Source organism: Podarcis liolepis (assembly GCF_965112155.1).
Source record: "Podarcis liolepis genome assembly, chromosome: 14".
NCBI lineage: Eukaryota > Metazoa > Chordata > Lepidosauria > Squamata > Lacertidae > Podarcis > Podarcis liolepis.
In genome coordinates, this window is record NC_139569.1 from 52,992,992 (window position 1) to 53,011,829 (window position 18,838).

The 18,838-nt window shown below is 44.3% G+C and overlaps 1 long non-coding RNA gene across 1 annotated transcript in view; it reads right to left on the minus strand.

The window, feature by feature from the left end:
* Positions 1-691: 691 nt before the first annotated feature.
* The window catches only part of LOC310693697, a 45,093-nt gene continuing 26,946 nt past the window's right edge, over positions 692-18,838 (minus strand). Inside the window, exon 3 of the long non-coding RNA XR_014519339.1 lies at positions 692-736. This is a non-coding gene — a long non-coding RNA (uncharacterized lncRNA). The remainder of the gene's footprint in view (positions 737-18,838) is intronic.

Consider the following 18,838-nt stretch of genomic DNA (forward strand, 5'->3'; position numbering starts at 1 on the left):
AAAGAAACAAAGCAGCATTACTTTCATTACTAAAAATATTCCAGGCATCACTTTTCAAAACACCTTTAGAGTATCTGAAATATAGCCTAATTTAATAATCACCCATGTAGAAATAGGCTTCTGCTCAGGCGGTTAGGCAGAGCTTTTACGTCAATTATGTCTAGGCAGCAAAGGAGTCATGTATTTTTTATTCCAATTATGTCCTTTCATTATAAATTCAAGCTGGCAGGTGTAAATGAAAGACAATGGAGTCTGAAACTGCACCTCGTTAAAAGAGACAGCACTGAAATCTGAAAGAGACTGTATTTTGTATTGTATTTATTTTTGTATTTGTTCTTTTAAAAAAGAGAGACTAGGTAATAAAATCAGGAAAGAAATATCTGCATTCTTTTTATTACAGATATTCAAGTATGTAATCTTGACTCTGGATACCCCAGAGTGAGCAGCTAAAGATGTGGCAAATCTGCAGTTCAGCCAGCTGGACCTGCATGGGCTCCCAAACGTGGCTCAGCTGGAGATACGCTGGCGTTATTAAAAGTGGCCCACTACAGGAGGAGACCCCATATTTCCCCAATGCTCCCCTCTTTTCAGTCTGTGAAAACTTTGCTTATAAGGCAACCCAACACCGTGAGCAGCAGAGTGCTAGGGCGACCCCAATCACCTGCCATCCTAATTTGTCCATATAAATTAGCATACAGTGGTACCTCGCAAGATGAATGCCTCGCAAGACAAAAAACTCGCAAGACGAAAGATTTTTTGAGTTGCTTCGCAAGATGAATTTCCCTCTGGGCTTGCTTCGCAAGATGAAAACGTCTTGCAAGTTTGTTTCCTTTTTCTTAAAACCGTTAATACCCAGGGAAACCGTGCTTCGCAAGATGAAAAATTCGCAAGACGAAAAAACTTGCAGAACGAGTTAATTTCGCCTTGCGAGGCACCACTGCGTGTCTCTTTCTTGTGCCACAGGCCTGTGCCCTTTAAGTAAGCTAGCAACGCCCCTGCTATCCAGGAGAGGGCCCCCCACAAGGCAAGGTGAGATGACTGCCTAGGGTGGCAGGAGCCACAGGGACAGCAGCAGATCCAGTGTCCAAGGAATGCGTTGCCCGCAGATGCCACGTTGGCAGCAACAACTGCGGTGGGTTTGCTGCCTCCTTGGCAGCCCCAGAATGCTTCCCTTACCGTGGCCTCGCCTTATCTCCTCCCACCCTGCTTCCCCACGTGGATCCTCCCTCTTGTTCCTGAGGTGGATCTTCACTCACTCCTTCTTCCCTGGCAGGGGGGGGGGACACCATTTGTGGTTTGCCTCAGGTGCCAAATTGTCTTGTGCCAGTCCTGCAACTAGAATTGTCATTGAGGTTTGCGTGAAGGAAAGCTCATCCAAGGTTAGCAGAGTCTGTCTTCCACCTTCCAGTGGGTGTTCTGCTGCCCCGTGTGGTTGAGCTAAATTGCAAGCTGAATCACCTCCCTGGGCACTTAAAGAGCCTCAGTCAAAGTTAGCCATTGGACCTGCCAAATCCTATGCAGGAAGGACTGTGATGGGACATCCTGTTTGAGGTAAACTTTACCTGAGCCACAAGGTCCTGGTGCATTCTGGTGCCCTGTTCTGATTCTGTCTAGTCCTAACTCCTGCTCAGAGCTTTGAAAGTTCATTTTTAAAATGAGCCAGTTCACATTTGGCATGTCCATAGCAAACTATGGCAAGTTCTTAAAGAAATGGGAGTGCCTGATCACGTCATCTGTCTCCTGAGAAACCTCTATGTGGGACAAGAAGCTACAGTTAGAACTGGATATGGAACAACGGATTGGTTCAAAATTGGGAAAGGAGTATGACAAGGCTGTATATTGTCTCCCTGCTTATTTAACTTATATGCAGAATTCATCATGCGAAAGGCTGGGCTGGATGAATCCCAAGCCGGAATTAAGATCGCCGGAAGAAATATCAACAACCTCAGATATGCAGATGACACAACCTTGATGGCAGAAAGTGAGGAGGAATTAAAGAACCTCTTAATGAGGGTGAAAGAGGAGAGCGCAAAATATGGTCTGAAGCTGAACATCAAAAAAACGAAGATCATGGCCACTGGTCCCATCACCTCCTGGCAAATAGAAGGGGAAGAAATGGAGGCAGTGAGAGATTTTACTTTCTTGGGCTCCATGATCACTGCATATGGCAATAGCAGTCAGGAAATTAAAAGACGCCTGCTTCTTGGGAGAAAAGCAATGACAAACCTAGACAGCATCTTAAAAAGCAGAGACATCACCTTGCCAATAAAGGTCCATATAGTTAAAGCTATGATTTTCCCAGTAGTGATGTATAGAAGTGAGAGCTGAACCATAAAGAAGGCTGATCGCCGAAGAATTGATGCTTTTGAATTATGGTGCTGGAGGAGACTCTTGAGAGTCCCATGGACTGCAAGAAGATCAAACCTATCCATTCTGAAGGAAATCAGCCCTGAGTGCTCACTGGAAGGACAGATCATGAAGTTGAGGCTCCAATACTTTGGCCACCTCATGAGAAGAGAAGACTCCCTGGAAGAGACCCTGATGTTGGGAAAGATTGAGGGCACAAGGAGAAGGGGATGACAGAGGACGAGATGGTTGGACAGTGTTCTCGAAGCTACTAGCATGAGTTTGACCAAACTGCGGGAGGCAGTGGAAGACAGAAGTGCCTGGCGGGCTCTGGTCCATGGGGTCACAAAGAGTCGGACATAACTAAACAACAACAAAAGGATCTAATTCCAGTTCATGTCCGTCCCACTGCAAAAAAATTTTTTTTAATGAGCTAGTTCAGTTCACTGTTCAATTCAAGTTCATCCAAATGATTCTCAGCAAATTTCCTTCAGCATTCAGATTGTTAGATCCCACTGTGCTGAAATATAAAACATACTTAAAAAGAATAAGAAACCATCAAAATATACACTCAGTGGGAAGTGAATGGTTTAATTGATTTTCCCCAACAATTATGATCTTTAAGATTAAAAGCCTATGGAGTCAAAAAGGGGGAGGGAACACACATAAGAGAATGAATTCGAACTAGAAAGGGTTAAAAATTCTGCCACAAAAACTTACACATAGTTCATTCAGTTGTAGTTCAAAGATTCCTGAACCAATTCAGTGAATGTCATTAAAGTAAAGAAGGCACCCCCAATACCAAGGAATTCATGAGAAGGCAATAGCTTTCGCAGAAGAGTAGCAAAATTTCTTGGATGTGTCCTCAAATCACTAGCTGTGGCTGGATTCAGTGCTAGACTTAAAATGTATGCTTTCCCAGGGTTCAGCAAATGGAAAACAGATTATCAAAACAAGCTTTGAATATATTTTCCCTTGAAGAAATGCAGATTAAAAATATTTCCATCCCCAACACTGTTCTTGAAGGGATACTGACTGATTGCTTTAATCAAAGGATTTGGAAGAAATTAGCTCTTCTGTATCACAAAAGGAAACTCCTCCACATGGCTTATTCAAATTATTTTCAAGAAAGAAATGGAGAAGACTACATGTCTCTTACATCGCTGGGGTAACTGTGCCACAACATCTTATTAAGCTTCAGTCCCAGGAAAACAGATTAGCTGTGCAAAGAATATTCTACTCTCTATTACCTTCTTGAATGTTTGCAGCTTTCCAAATAGAGTTGATAAATAAATGAGAGTAATTTGAAGAGTCAGTGTTCGAGATGCTAGTCTATTACAATGTATTCCTGTATTTTCTCCCCACCTTGGTGATTATTTCTCCTTGAGAATTATGTGCTACAAGTTCACTGACTGATCTGAGACTGAGGTTTATAGCTGAGCCTCAGTGTTCCATGGCTACAGAATAGGAACAATGCCATCTCTGTAGTATAAATGCAACATAGCACGTTTTGAATATGGCTGAAATGGGATGTCCTTTGGAATCATCCCACGTGAACCTGATGTACCACTTCATCCTCCTTCCCCCCCCCAAATTGCCACAATGAAGTGTCTTAACTTGAACCATCTGCTTGCATGAAGTCCCTTTTTCCTGTTTGTGACATATACGAGAGTGAGTTCTCCTGTCGCAACATTGCCCACCAGCTCCTTCTATTGGGATGCCAAGCTCTACTCATTCATGTGCAACACTGTTCCCATGCTCATTTGTGAAATATTTTCATCCATAACAGCCAGAGCTCAGTGACAGATCATCTGCTCTGCATGCAGAACAGCTCAGGTCCAGCCCATCATATCTCCAGGCAGGACTGGGAATGTCTCCTGTCTGAAACCCTGGAGAGCTGCTGCCAGTCGGTGTAAACAATACTGAGCTTGATAGACCAAGGGTCTAATTCAGTCGAAGGCAGCTTCCTGTGTGCCCCCTCCCCAGCCGTGCTCTATATTCCCAGCACCAGAATGTCCTCTGCCTTTGCTTCCCCCTCTGCTCAGCTACACAGAAGCCAGGTGGGAATCAAGATCCTGCTGGCATGTGCTGAACACTTTCCTCCCCCACATGAACCACAGAGAAATTTATCTCAGCATTCAGCTGAAACAATTGCAAACATTTTCTATGCCCTTGTACAGCAGCAATTAAAAGCCTGTGGCCAGCTCCCCTCATCAATTAAACATCATAAAGAACAACACAGTTTAATTTGTTACAACATTTTTATTTTATTTATTTATTACTTTTTGGCTTTCTGCTTCTGACTAGGAGTCTCTGGCTGGGCTCCAAATGTATAAAGCATCTCCATCTTGGAGCGGGTTCCCATGGCAACTTGAATCAAGTGATACAGGCAGTGGGGCTGAGGGGCTGTCCCTGATCGAGTGACGTGGAGCTCTCTGATGACAGTTTCAGCTCTTGACCATGATGGTGAGCCAGTCATTTGGGCTGAACGTGTGAGCTGATCTGAGAAGCAGGCCGTTAAATAAAGAGCCTCCTGTTTTATTGGTTTGATGGAAACTTACATTTCCTCTGCCAACTAATCTAGGGCACAGAAAACTGTGATTACAAGAGGTAATATCTTAAAAATGTACCAGGGGCATGAAAGGTCTGTAAGACTGACATTCCCTCATAAGCCACCTTCTGGTGCTGCAAGCTAGTGGTGGGCAAGCCAGAGGCCAAGAAGAATAAGAGGAGGCTGCTGGATCAGGCCAGTGGATCATCTCATCCAGCATCCTGTTCTCCCAGTGCCCCTGAGCACAAGAGCACTCTGCACTCCTGCGATTTCCAGCAACTGGGATTCAGGTGTGTTGTTGCCTCTGACCATGGAGGCTCAGCCCTCCTGGCTGGTAGACAAGGACAGCTTTATCCTCTCCTCCATGAATGTGTCTAATCCTCTTTTAAAGCCATCCAAGTTGGTGGCCATAGTTTAACTGTGCACTGTGTGAAGTAGGTCTTTTTTCCTGAGAGAGGGAGAAAAACTTTGTGTCCATTTTTTTATAAGTTCTATCGTGGAACGTCTTCCTTAACTTTTCTCTAAATTCATTGGAGGTTTGTAAGCAGAGGTGAGACGGCCATCCATCATGGATGCTTTAGCTGAGATTCCTGCATTGCAGGGGGTTGGACCAGATGACCCTTGGGGTCCCTTCCAATTCTATGATTACATAATTCTGTGAAATGGTGTGGTGCGTCTCTTATTTTTGCTTAGTAGGCTACATTGCAGCCATGCAAAAATCAGAGAAACTTGTGGGATTTCCTTCTTCAGGTGCAAGAATAACATGTCTAATCTGAAAAGAGCTCTGGTAGACCAAATACATTTCTAGTCTTGTTTCCCACAGTGAGCAACCACTATCTCTTGGGAAGCCTACAACTGGTCCTGAGGGTGAATTGTTAGGAGGTTTGCTGCATAATTGCTCCAGATGGGTTGGCTGATGCATTCTCAACAAGGGAGGTCATTAGAAGGTGTCAGTCCCTGCTCTTACTTAACGATGGGGACTGGTGTGAGGTCTGTCTGTGAAAGAATTTTTAAAAGAGTGAATACAGTCAGAGACCTCTGAGTTCTAGAGGCATCCTGCTACAATACAAGTGGTTCCATCTGTGGGAAATCAGCAGGGAAACCTAACAAATTCACATTTGCAGGGAACCCAGAATGCTCGTTTACAAAGCTATTGTAGTACCAACATTAGTTCGCTTGTGAAACATGGACCACTTATAAACTCTCACCCAGAAACCTCTTCTTCTTTGGTGATGTAACATTGGAATATGTCAAACATTTCTCTTACCTGGGCAGCTATCTTTCTACAATGGCCAACATTGATGCAGAAATGCAGCATCACCTGAGCTCTGCGAGTGCAACTTGTTTGAGGACCAGGACATTCACAGAGAAGCCAAAAAGCTTCTTTACAAAGCTATTGTACTACCAACCTTACTGTATGTTTGTGAAACATGGACCACTTACAAATGCCATCTTCAACTCCTTCAAAGATTCCATCAATGGTGTCTCCAAAAAATTCTACATATCACTTGGGAAGACAGGTGAACTAATGCCAGTGTACTGGAAGAAGCAAAGATCACCAGTGTTGAAGCAATGATTCTTCAACATCAGCTTCGTTGGACTGGTCATGTTGTGTGGATGCCTGATGGTCATCTTCCAAAGCAACTACTCTATTCTGAACTTAAAAATAGAAAGCATAATGTTGGTGGTCAACAAAAGAGGGTTAAAGACTCTTTCAAGAGTTTTAAAGACTCTTTCTGTCCCAACTGTGGAAGGACGTGTGGATCCAGAGCTGGCCTCCACAGTCACTTATGGACTCACTATTAAGACCTTGTTCATGAAAGAAAATCTTACTTGGCTACAAGTGATCACCAAAAAGTAGTAGAAGATTGTTTTTACACATACTTTATAAGTTGTTGCCTGATTCTTTATTAAACAGGGTACGGAGGGGGAAGCAAGATTACTGTGTAGCTGGACTTGCTCAAAACAAGGTTTTATAGTCTAATTCCTATGCTTTCCATTTTTGCTGCAGATGATTGAATTTTAAAACTCTTTTCAACCAACACATGTAGAGACCTGAAAGGATGACTTGCAATTAATATACCGTCCCCTACCTATTAAAACCCATCCCACACATCTGTATTGGCATTCTGCTGGCTTTTGAAGTTGCACCTGTTTACGCAGGCATTCTCTGGATCTTCCAATCCAAGCCTCCTGTTTTAATTGCTGTGTCATTTTAGTGCAATTGTCTTATCTGTTTTATTATAGACGTCTATATTTTAAATGTTTGCGCAACTGGTTTTTATACTTGGTAAACCACTTACCCAAGGCCAATTTTATTACGTGGTATGTAAATCAAATCCTCACCATCTTGGCAAGCAGTGCTCACTCTCTGTCTCACTCTCTATTTCCCTCTCCCCTGAACTGATGCAGGGGGAGCAGGACTGTTGCTTTGTTAGAAGCACTATGCTGTTTATCTGCATCTCAGCATATACATTTCCAAAGAAATCAAATCCTGTAAAAAACATCTCCTGTAATCTACAAGGAATCCCAACCCTGGTAAATGATGTCCTTAGAATACTTCTGCACTCAGAAAAGTAGGGAGCACATAACTACATTGATGTAGATTGGAGCACTTTAATGATATACCCAGATATACAGATACATACGTATATACATATATTCATATATATGTTTGTGTGTGTGTATTTCTTCAACATTTATTAATTACATTTATATTGCAGCTTTTCTCAAAAGAGCTCAAAGTGGTGTACATGGTTCACTCCCTGACCCGTTTTATCCTCACAACAACCCGGTGAGGTAAGTTAGACTAAGAGGCAGTCACTGGTGGGGAGGAGTTAATTTAAAAACATCGTCAGAGCACTCATAAAGAAGACTCAGGAGACCACAACAGGAGAGGGATTTATTTATTGCAATATTGTAAAACTGTACACACTGCCCAAGGTTGCGCCCCAAGGAAGTCACTTTAGTGCTGCTAATGTAGTGGTTTGACTTCACCCCTGGAGGTGCACTCCATGGTCTCTCAAGACAGATGGATGCCAACAAGACAATCTGCAAATAAATCAACAGCAATAACAAAATACTCTGGTCAGGAAAGTTTCCTAAGCTGGAAAGTGTTGGATAAAAGCAGCAATGCAAAAGCCAGCTGCAGGTTGCTGGAAAGCAAAACAGGATGTTGTTGTCTGGAACTGTACTGTTGGGAAAAGGGAAGTCTATTCTCTGTACTGAGCACCGGATGTTAGCTCAGAGTGTCATCTGACCTGTACTGGAAGTACAGGGGTGGAGCTGTGTGACTCTTCTGTTGGAGTCTGGAGAGTGCAGTCACGTTTCTATGTACTGCTGAAATGACAGGAATAAAAGACATGTAAATAGACTCCTGTCTGTCTCTTTTCCCCTCCCTGGGGGAATGCAGGGAGGGAGAGAAGGAGGGGGTGTGTTCTTCTCACGTCTGAGGAGGAGAATCGCCAATTTATGACCTTGCCTGCCGGGAGACGCAGACGGGAAGGTCAACAAGTATCTCAGTCGGCTGCCCAGGGGGGCCAGTTACCTCTGACTGCGAGCTGAGATACTGACAGAAAGATAATCTCCCTCTGCTCTTCTAAGCAGGTCTACAGGCTCAATCAGTGGCCTTCCTCCTTGATACCAGAGCCTTGGCTGACCTTGACATGCAAAGCATGGCCCTGCAGGTTTGGCCTTCTGCCAGCTCCATGTGCCAAGAATTAAAGGTATCCAATGGCCCCCCAAAATCAGTTTGGCACTGGGTGCCCCAAGAGTACACTGAGTACACCACCAGATGTAAAAAACAAAACCCTGAACCAAAAGTCAAAACCCTGAACCAATCAAAATTGCCACTTCTGCAGAATGTTCCCAGCAGCATGAAGTAGGCAAACAAAGGGAGCCCCAAGGCCAAACAAGGACTCCCCAAAAAAATTCCAATTCAGCCCCCAAACAGCTGACTAGCAGAAGCACATATTGCAACAGGAAGACACTGCATGAAGCAAAGGGGAGCATTTTGGAAGGAGCTGGCTTATAAAGCCTAGTCTTTCTCCCCCAACCAGCCTGATTGGCCACAGAGACCATTTGGTCATTCCCAACTCCTCCAACAGGCTCTACCATCCAGAGGAGGAGTTGGAGGTATGACAAATATGGTTCCCCCTTGAGGAGAGGAACCTCAAAGGCAGATGTAAATTTTTGTCATCATGCACAGCAAAGTTTTACCAGTTTCAAATTCAGGTAGCAGTTAAAAGTTTGTACACAGTTGCCTCTGTTCTCCCCAGCCCCTGAGCATGTTGTCAACTCTGCTCTTGATGTCTTGAAAGCAGTGCCAAGGCTCCCATGTCAAAACATAAAGGTGGTTGCTTTCAATTTATAGATAGGAAAGGGGAGTTTGATTCCTTTGTGCTCCATAAGAGCTGGACAGTAAAACTTTAATCCCTAGAAGAGTTGAAGCAGTAGACTTTATGGGGAATAAAAATCCTTCCTGTCAATGATGTCAGATCACATATAACTCAAACCTCTATACAATTTACACCCAGTTTGCAAAAAGGAGAACATGGTGTGTCTTCTGTTGTTGGGGCAATCTGATCTCACTAGGCCAACCCTCTGCAATGATAATTAGTGTTACATGACATTCCAAATCTGCTACTGTAACTAGTCCATTTTTTTATTTTTTATTTTGCTACTAGCTGATATACATTATCTTTCCCCTTCCTCCTCTGGAAAAAAAAACATTCAGAGAGCTGACTCCATCTGAAGGGGCAGTAGAATATTTAGGAGTTTTGCTGCAAATTGGAGAGAGTGTGAATATGCATCCCATTTCTGATCATACGCCTTGCTTTCAATAGCAGTAACGGAACAACATTTAGGGATGTGCATGGAGCAAGAGATTTGGACTTATTTTCTGCTGCTCGCAAACAACCTCATTTTCAAAATAAAATAAACCTGCCTGCCAAAAAGCCAGATTAGATGCTGAGTTTCCTGGCTGATAATGAATAATTGTTTTAGCAATGCTTTGCAGAAGGTGTTCTTTTTTCTTTATTTCTTTTAAAAACAAGAATACATGCATGTATTCTCCTACCTACACAAAAACTTTCTGACTACCTTTGGTGCAAATTGACCAACTCAAATCCTTTGTACAATGTTAGGCTTGTAGCTGCAACAATTACAATGTTGACTCCATACAATATAATTTTGTTGGATGTAATACATAAGTAGCAGCCAAGTACAACATTCCTTGTTTTCCTAGAGTGGACATGTGGGGGAATGTTTGGTCCAGCCAGTCGAAAACTTCCTGTTTCCTCCTGGCTTGGACATACTTCCTTTTGCATGTGACTAGAAGTGGGCATAGAATCATAGAGTTGGAAGAGACCACAAGGGCCATCGAGTCCAACCCCCTGCCAAGCAGGAAACACCATCAGAGCACTCCTGACATATGGTTGTCAAGCCTCTGCTTAAAGACCTCCAAAGTAGGAGACTCCACCACACTCCTTGGCAGCAAATTCCACTGTCGAACAGCTCTTACTGTCAGGAAGTTCTTCCTAATGTTTAGGTGGAATCTTCTTTCTTGTAGTTTGGATCCATTGCTCCGTGTCCACTTCTCTGGAGCAGCAGAAAACAACCTTTCTCCCTCCTCTATGTGACATCCTTTTATATATTTGAACATGGCTATCATATCACCCCTTAACCGTCGTTCAGTTACATCTTGGATCTTAGCCCCGGGGAGACAGCCTTTGACCATTTCCAGGCCTTTGACCATTTTGGTTGCCCTCCTCTGGACACATTCCAGTTTGTCAGTGTCCTTCTTGAACTGTGGTGCCCAGAACTGGACACAGTACTCCAGGTGAGGTCTGACCAGAGCAGAATACAGTGGCACTATTACTTCCCTTGATCTAGATGCTATACTCCTATTGATGCAGCCCAGAATTGCATTGGCTTTTTTAGCTGCCGTGTCACACTGTTGGCTCATGTCAAGTTTGTGGTCAACCAAGACTCCTAGATCCTTTTCACATGTACTGCTCTCAAGCCAGGTGTCCCCCATCTTGTATTTGTGCCTCTCATTTTTTTTTGCCCAAGTGCAATACTTTACATTTCTCCTTGTTAAAGTTCATCTTGTTTGTTTTGGCCCAGTTCTCTAATCTGTCAAGGTCGTTTTGAAGTGTGATCCTGTCCTCTGGGGTGTTAGCCACCCCTCCCAGTTTGGTGTCATCTGCAGATTTGATCAGGATGCCCTTGAGTCCATCATCCAAGTCGTTGATAAAGATGTTGAATAAGACCACGCCCAAGACAGAACCCTGTGGCACCCCACTAGTCACTCTTCTCCAGTATGAAGAGGAACCATTGATGAGCACCCTTTGGGTTCGGTCAGTCAGCCAGTTACAAATCCACTGAGTGGTAGCATAGTCAACACCGCATTTTACCAGCTTCTTTACAAGAATATCATGGGGCACCTTGTCGAATGCCTTGCTGAAATCAAATTACAGATAGGTAGCCGTGTTGGTCTGCCATAGTCAAAATAAAAAAATTCCTTCCAGTAGCACCTTAAAGACCAACTAAGTTAGTTCCAGGTATCTGAAGAAGTGTGCATGCACATGAAAGCTCATACCAAGAACTAACTTAGTTGGTCTTTAAGGTGCTACTGGAAGGAATTTTTTTTATTTTGCTGAAATCAAGGTAGGCTACATCCACTTCGTTCCCTTCATCTACCAGGCTTGTAATTCTGTCAAAAAACGAGATCAGGTTAGTCTGACATGACTTATTTTTCAGAAATCCATGCTGACTATTGGTGATCACAGCATTCCTTTCTAGGTGCTCACAGACTGTTTGCTTAATGATCTGCTCCAGAATCTTCCCTGGTATTGATGTCAGACTGACTGGGCGGTAATTATTTGGGTCCTCTCTTTCCCCCTTTTTGAAAATAGGGACAACATTTGCCCTCCTCCAGTCTGCCAGGACTTTGCCTGTTCTCCAGGATTTCTCAAAGATGACTGCCAGTGGTTCTGAGATCACATCTGCCAGTTCTTTTAATACTCTTGGATGCAGTTCATCTGGCCCTGGAGACTTGAATACATCTAAACTAGCATGACCTTACCTGTCCAGGTAACAAAAAGGACAGGGCATGCAGACCCCCCTCTCTCTTTGACTTCCTCCATTGGAACAGCAGATTTAGCTAGAAATGCTCTGTTGGCTTCCAGCCAAAGAGGACACTGGGTCTATCCCCATATGGGATAAATCCACATATATATACTTTGTAACTAAGTCTGTCTTCAGAGATCCAACTGTGAAGTGAATGAGTGAGTAAACTACTTGTATATATTTTACAAAAGATTGTGGTGTGTTTATTCTTTTAAGAGGGATATAAGAGAACTTACCATGAATCTAATATTGAGAGGCTTAAACAAGCTTGCAACCAGCTATCTGCTGTGCATTTAAAAGGGGAATGCAAAACTCTGCTAAGTTATGGAACTTGCTAGGACAAGTTAGGAAGGATATTAATAAATAATATATCCTCTCCTGCCTCCCTGAACATTCCCACAAATTTTTCAATAGGGGATTGCTCTGTGAATTCATAAAGAATCAAAGCCAGGAAGAAGAAGACAGTTGAAAGTAGCTGCTCCTGGATCAGATGAAGTGTCTCATCCCTTGCTGAAAAAGACCGGCTATCCCTAAGGGGAGGCGTGCAAGTAGTCAAAGACACCATTAGCCTTAAGTGGCAAGAACCTTATCATATATTTCCTGGTCATCCCAAGATGTGCTATCTTAACTTAATCACTTAACATCAGTCATTCTTCCCAATTCAGCATTAAACATAATAATTCCTCGCATTACATATTTAAATCCTAGGCCTAGCTGGTAATTGCAAGCTTTTTCTAATTAATTTAACTTGATGTATTTAGCTGAATAGTCATTAAATTTCTCCCATTCTTCCTGATACGCATCCTCATTCTGATCACGGACTCTTCCAGTAAGGTTGGCTAGCTCCGAAAAGTTCATAATCTTCATCTGCCATTCTTTCACAGTTGGCAGTTCTTGCGTTTTCCACTTCTTAGCTAGTAATATTCGAGCGGCAGTTGTGGCATACAAAAATAATTTAACATCTTTCTTGGGCAATTCCAAACCTGTTATTCCAAGAAGAAAGGCCTCTGGTTTCTTTATAAATGTATATTTCAACATTTTTTTTCAATTCATTATAAATCTTTTCCTAGAAGTCTTTCACCTTGGGGCAGGTCCACCACAGGTGATTAAAAGTTCCTTCTTTTTCTTTACATTTCCAACATAGGTTATCAAAGTTATGATAAATCTTTCCTAGTTTGACAGGGTCAGATACCATCTACACATAATTTTCATTATATTCTCCTTTAACATTGTACATGCAGTGAACTTAACCCCTTTCTTCCACAATCTTTCCCAATCCTCAAACATTATGTTATGTCCTACATCTCTTGCCCAATCTACCATTACTGATTTAACTTGTTCATCCTTTGTATTAAAGGGAGATAGGTTTCTCTCAATATTTTATTCTGTTGCTCTCAAATATTATCTACACATAATAAATAAATTCCTGCACTCTGCTAGGAGGGACAAAACAGCCCAAAAATTGCAGTAGCTTGCAAAAGCCTAATCAGCTACTTGAAACTGCTGATGCTAGCTACAGGTCAGAAGGTCGCTTCCTGCCCAGCCAGAAACTGCTGTTAACTAGAAAAACCACTAGCAAGAAGTTTCCTGTTTTACTTCTGCTTAGTAATGCAAGAAGAAAACCACTAACAAGATGTTTCCTGCTTTACTTCTGCTTTTAAGTAATGCAAGATAGGAAGAGATACGAAGGGAAAAGCTTAGCTAACAAAAGAAGACACGTGCACAAGGAGGTGGGAGGGAGTGCTGGCTTAGCAGAAAGACAGAAATGATTTAGCAAGCAATATTTGCTAGTCGATTGGGGAAGTACGGCGGGTATAAGAAAGACTGTTGAAGTGACTTGCTTTACAGCCAGAATATTTTTAGGAACTATCCAGCAGGCTGTCTCTGAGTACAGACCTTGACTCTGTGCTCAGATTTGCAATAAAACTCTTTTCTCCAAAGAAGAAACTTTCCTGGAATTTTTTTATTCTCTTCTCGGCCCTGGGGACGCGGGTAAGCAATTCTCTGGCAAAGTAAAAGGCATAAGCCTACAGCTTGGTGCGTTGGCCGGGAATTGCCCCACCCCAGGGGCCCCGGGGAGGGCCAGGCTCAACCAAGGTGAACAGCTCCGATCGGCGTTCGCATTTCCGGTGCACACCCTGCCAGTTTGTAGGGGGAGATTGCCACACCGTCCTGGAGCAGAGACATCTGGTTGAGGGAGAATAAGAGGACAGAACGGCGCCGAGGGGACAGGTCCGCAGCGGAAAAGGTAAGCCCGAAGGAAAGGGCTAGGGGCCCGAGGGAAAGGGCTAGGGGCCCGAGGGGCCAGAGGTCTGATCAGCCTCACCTGGTAGTTGGCAGTAAGAATGCCACCAGGAAAGGAATTGGTAAAGGTTTGGGAAAGGGAATGGGGCAGAGGGAATTGAGTGTTTTGTTGATATGTTGTGTGTCAGATACTCTAGTGGATGAATTGTTGAATGAGGGCTAAGGCTTAGTGTCCCCTTGGCCGAGCGATTGTAGGATTGTGCATTTTCTGACAAACTGTAGCATGTGGAGTGTGAAAGAATTTTGCAACCCAGTTAGGAGGAGAGTATCTGAAAAAATAGGATTTGGAGCAAGCCAATGTATTCCTCTGGAATGCTTTTTAAATAACTGGAAAACAGCCACGAAGAGTGATGATTTGGGGATTCAAATTGAAAAACGGAGACTCAAAACTTTATGTGAGGTGGACTTGCCAACCCAGGGAACTGTGTGGCTTTGATTTGCAATTAATCAACCCCCTGTGGCAAATCAACCCTCTGTGGCAAAATATATTAAATGTCCACCCAGATCAGATCCCCTATATGTCTACATGGAAGACCAATGTAAAAAAAAAAAAGAATCTACCATGGCTAAAGTCTTGCTGTGACAGCAACACACAGAACAGGATTTATACAGTGAAACCTCTGGTGTTAGAAGACCCAGAAGATGAGGAGGGGGAGTGATTAAGCCACCACCTTACACTCCACCAACAGCCCCTCCAACCCCCCCCCCCGGCCAAGATCAAGAAGCACAGGGAGGTGCTGGTGTAGGGGGGGGGGGAGGACCTGCGAAGGAGGATAGTGAGACGGAAGAAGAGGAAGATAAGGAAGATAACGAAGAGTTTAGGAAAACACTAGATGATATGAATCAAGGAAAGAAAATGTGGACAGAAAGATAGAAAAAGAGACTAAAAGGAGTTTGTAAAGCCATTTGAGGAAAAAGTTGGATGTAAGCCCCTTGTTAGTTGAGACAGCAGAATACTGCACCCCTGAAAAGAGAAAGAGATGGCAACGTAAGTGGGGACAGGCGGCGAAGAGAGTTATGTCTCACAGACAGTATGAGAAAACCAGGAAGGATCAGGCAGCTGGAGAAATGCCCCTTCAGAGGGTTTTATGATCCACCAGCCCCTGTCCCAGCTGGACAAGCGAAGGCACCACAGACAGCATATACCCTTTTCAAGTGCAGATGTTTGTAATTGAAGAAATCAGGACCCCTCTTTTGAGGAGAATCCAGCAAAGATTGTAAAATTGTTTGAAGGGATTTTTTAAAACCTATAATCCCACTTATGATGATGAACAATATCCCCTGGACTCACTACTAACTACAGAAGCATTGTTTGGCCCCTGCATGAGTCAACTAGGGGAATAGAGAAGGATCCTTTTATATGGGGCAGGGAACAGCAGCAGGCTTTTCAGGATCTCAAAGTGACAAGCCCCAGTGCTTAGCATCCAAACCCCAAGAAGCCTTTTACCCTGTTCACAGATGAAGACCAGGGGGGTAGCCAAGGGAGTCTCATGCCAGAAACTGGAAAATTGGCAGCAACCTGTCGCATACTTGTCAGAGAAGCTAACCCCAACAGAACAGAGGTTGCCCCCCCCCCCTGTGTGAGAGTGATTGTGGCAGTGGCCACCCTACTCAAAAAGGCAGATAAATTCACGTTTGGACAGGACACCAGCTGTGTAACTCCAAGAGGAAGTGCCAGATGCTGTTATTACATTCACGCCTGAAGTTTCAGGTTGCCACAGCCCTTAACCTAGCTACCTTATTACAGGTAGGAGAAGGTGAACAAGGGAGCTGCCCACTCAGTCTTGCCTGGGCCTGTAACAAAACCCACAAACCAAGTGGTTAATATAATTAGAGCCACAGGTAAATCACAAAAGGCCCCGTTTTTGCAGTCTGTTACCTGCTGCCTAGACAAATTTTTGTATATACCAGAGTGTCCCATTCCTTATTGGGCCGAGACTTGTTAACAAAATTGCAAGCCCAGATTTCCTTCCAACCAATGGGGAAGTAATGATGACAACTGGACCAGCAGGAGAGTTTTCTTTAGAAATGCCCCTGTGAGACCATTGATGTTTGATGATGGTAAAAGAAGAGGAGGGAATCCTCCCTGTTAGCCTGCTTCATGATGTTGACCCTGGACTATGGGCGGAGGATAAAGAAAACCAATACCCCATCCCACGACAGGCAGCTGAAAGAGTGTGGGTGCATTTGAAGCGATTGCTTCAACATGGAATCTTGAAACAATGCCAATCACAGTGAAACACCCCACTGTTGCCAGTGAAGAAGGAAGATGGTGGGTACTGCATATAGGCCCCAAAGTTCTGGAAAATAGGAAAGGATGAAAAGGACTTTGAAAAACCATTGACCCAAGAAACAGGGTCTAATTGGGTGTTCATGTTGCCCTTGGCTTTGCTTAGAGTTTGTAGCCTCCCATTGAAACGTATTCACTTGTCACCCTTTTGAAGTGATGTTTGGGAGACCGGTTCCTTATGTGTGCATGCTTTCACCTATCCCTGCTCAAGATGTGGAATTGAACAATTATGTACAGTCTCTCTTTCGAGATTCTCTCTCTCAACCCAGGCCCGAACTCCTTGCGTGACCAGTTTGAGCCAAGTGACGAGGTGTGGATAAGACTGGTCCCAGGCACCACTGCAACCGTGCTGGAAAGGCCCATCTGCTCTCCACACCCACAGCTGTGAAGATCGCTGGCACCACCCCTTGGGTCCACCACATTCAAGGAGGAAAGCTGCTTCAGATTGGACTGTGTCTCAGCATCCTGAAGATCCCCTCCAGTGACGACTGCCTTGCTGATATCACTCCAGAGGCTGATATCTCTACGCACGGTGAAGAATTGGATGGGAGGGGCGCCCACAGGCAGCGCCCCCAACGTAGACATTTGTTCTCCAGCCAATTTAGAGGCACCACCAGGACTTTTGATATTGGTACCAGAACTCACTCCAGACGATGTGGAACCACGTTACACCCTTGATGAACAGCAGTGGACCAGCCAAGAAGGAGCAACGCTCCAGGAAGGACCAGACCACGAGTCCACCCATTTGGGAGGCCCAGTTGCTAAAGCACACCTTGGGAGAATATTCTACCTCAACTAACTGCTGCTATATCCCAAAATGTGCCCTGTGCGCCAACCAAGAGACTGAGAACTATCACCCTTTGAACTTCTATATGGCAGGCCAACCCCTTTCGTCCGAGGCATCCCCGCCAGTTTGGGGCAGATGGGAGATCACATCACCCAAGAACAAGTGCAATCCCTGTGTTTGTTGTGTGTGTTTGCTTTCTTTCCAGGTATTCCCTCGAGCGTACACCTGCAGTCCCGTGGCAGTCTCGCTGAGCCGGTTCACCAGTTCCTCTGAGTGACAGCGTCTGGCGACCCCCTCATCCCCAACTGCAGTGAAAGTAGTCGAGGTGATCCCCTGGGTACATCACACGCATCTGAAGAAAGGTGTCTGGACTTGCAAGAGAAATCCTGCTGACCCTCTGAAGTTGATCATCACCTTGTGTCTGACGCTACCAGGAAAAAGCGTTAGGCCACGGGCGACTAATCATCACAAGGACAGTTACAAAGACTTTCTCTTTTCTCTCTTATTTTCTTTATTGACTTGCTCTATGTCTTATTGCCCTGACCCTACCGAACCTTACCGCCCTTATTGGCCTGCTGACCTCTGCTACGACTGGTTCGTCTTGCCGGTGGTAAGAGATGGCGTGCTCCTTGGCTATTGGAAACTGGGGTCTGATGAGATTACCGTATTGAGACACCCCACTGTCCCGTTGTGGCTCCTCTCCCACACCACTGACCAGCACGCATGGACAGTGCTCTTACGGGAAGCTGCAGAGACGTTCGAAATCTATCTAGTTCTGTACCGCTCTTGCTGTTGTGAGAGGGTAGTCAACTGTTATCCGGAAGGTAGAGCACTGTACCAACCTCATTTGATAGAACAGGTCCTACTCTTAACCCAGGTCATAGATGGGACAGAACCTATCTTAATGCAAGTATTGCAGGGGTGGGAGCCTTAGCCAGGTGTGCATTGAAATTGCTCAACAAGTGCCAGTAAGAATTGCCACCCCAGGATTTCAGCTTCCATATGCTCTGGTCACTGGGGAGGCAGCACGAGAGTTCAATCCACCCAACGGGGTTAATAGAAAAATTGACCCACATAGTGGGAGCATCAGCTCACCGGTGGGCTCTCATCCTTGAGGCTCAACAGGTAGTCGGGCACAAATATCAGTGGGCTCTTTAACAATGAGCACACCCCTTGAATATTGGTGGGAGGAACCATGGAGATATTGGGTTTGGTGGGTAGGAGTGATATGTACCGCCCTTGTCATATGGATGCTCTCGTATTTCTGTTGGCATGAACGGTATCGTATTTGTGGGAAGAATAGGTCCAATAATGCTTCTATTGCTTTTCTGCTTCTGTATACCCTGCTTAATGCAATGCCTGCAACATATTATGGGAAAGATGATGTCTCGCATGATGGGACCTCGCGTGATTACTGTAATGAGAGAAT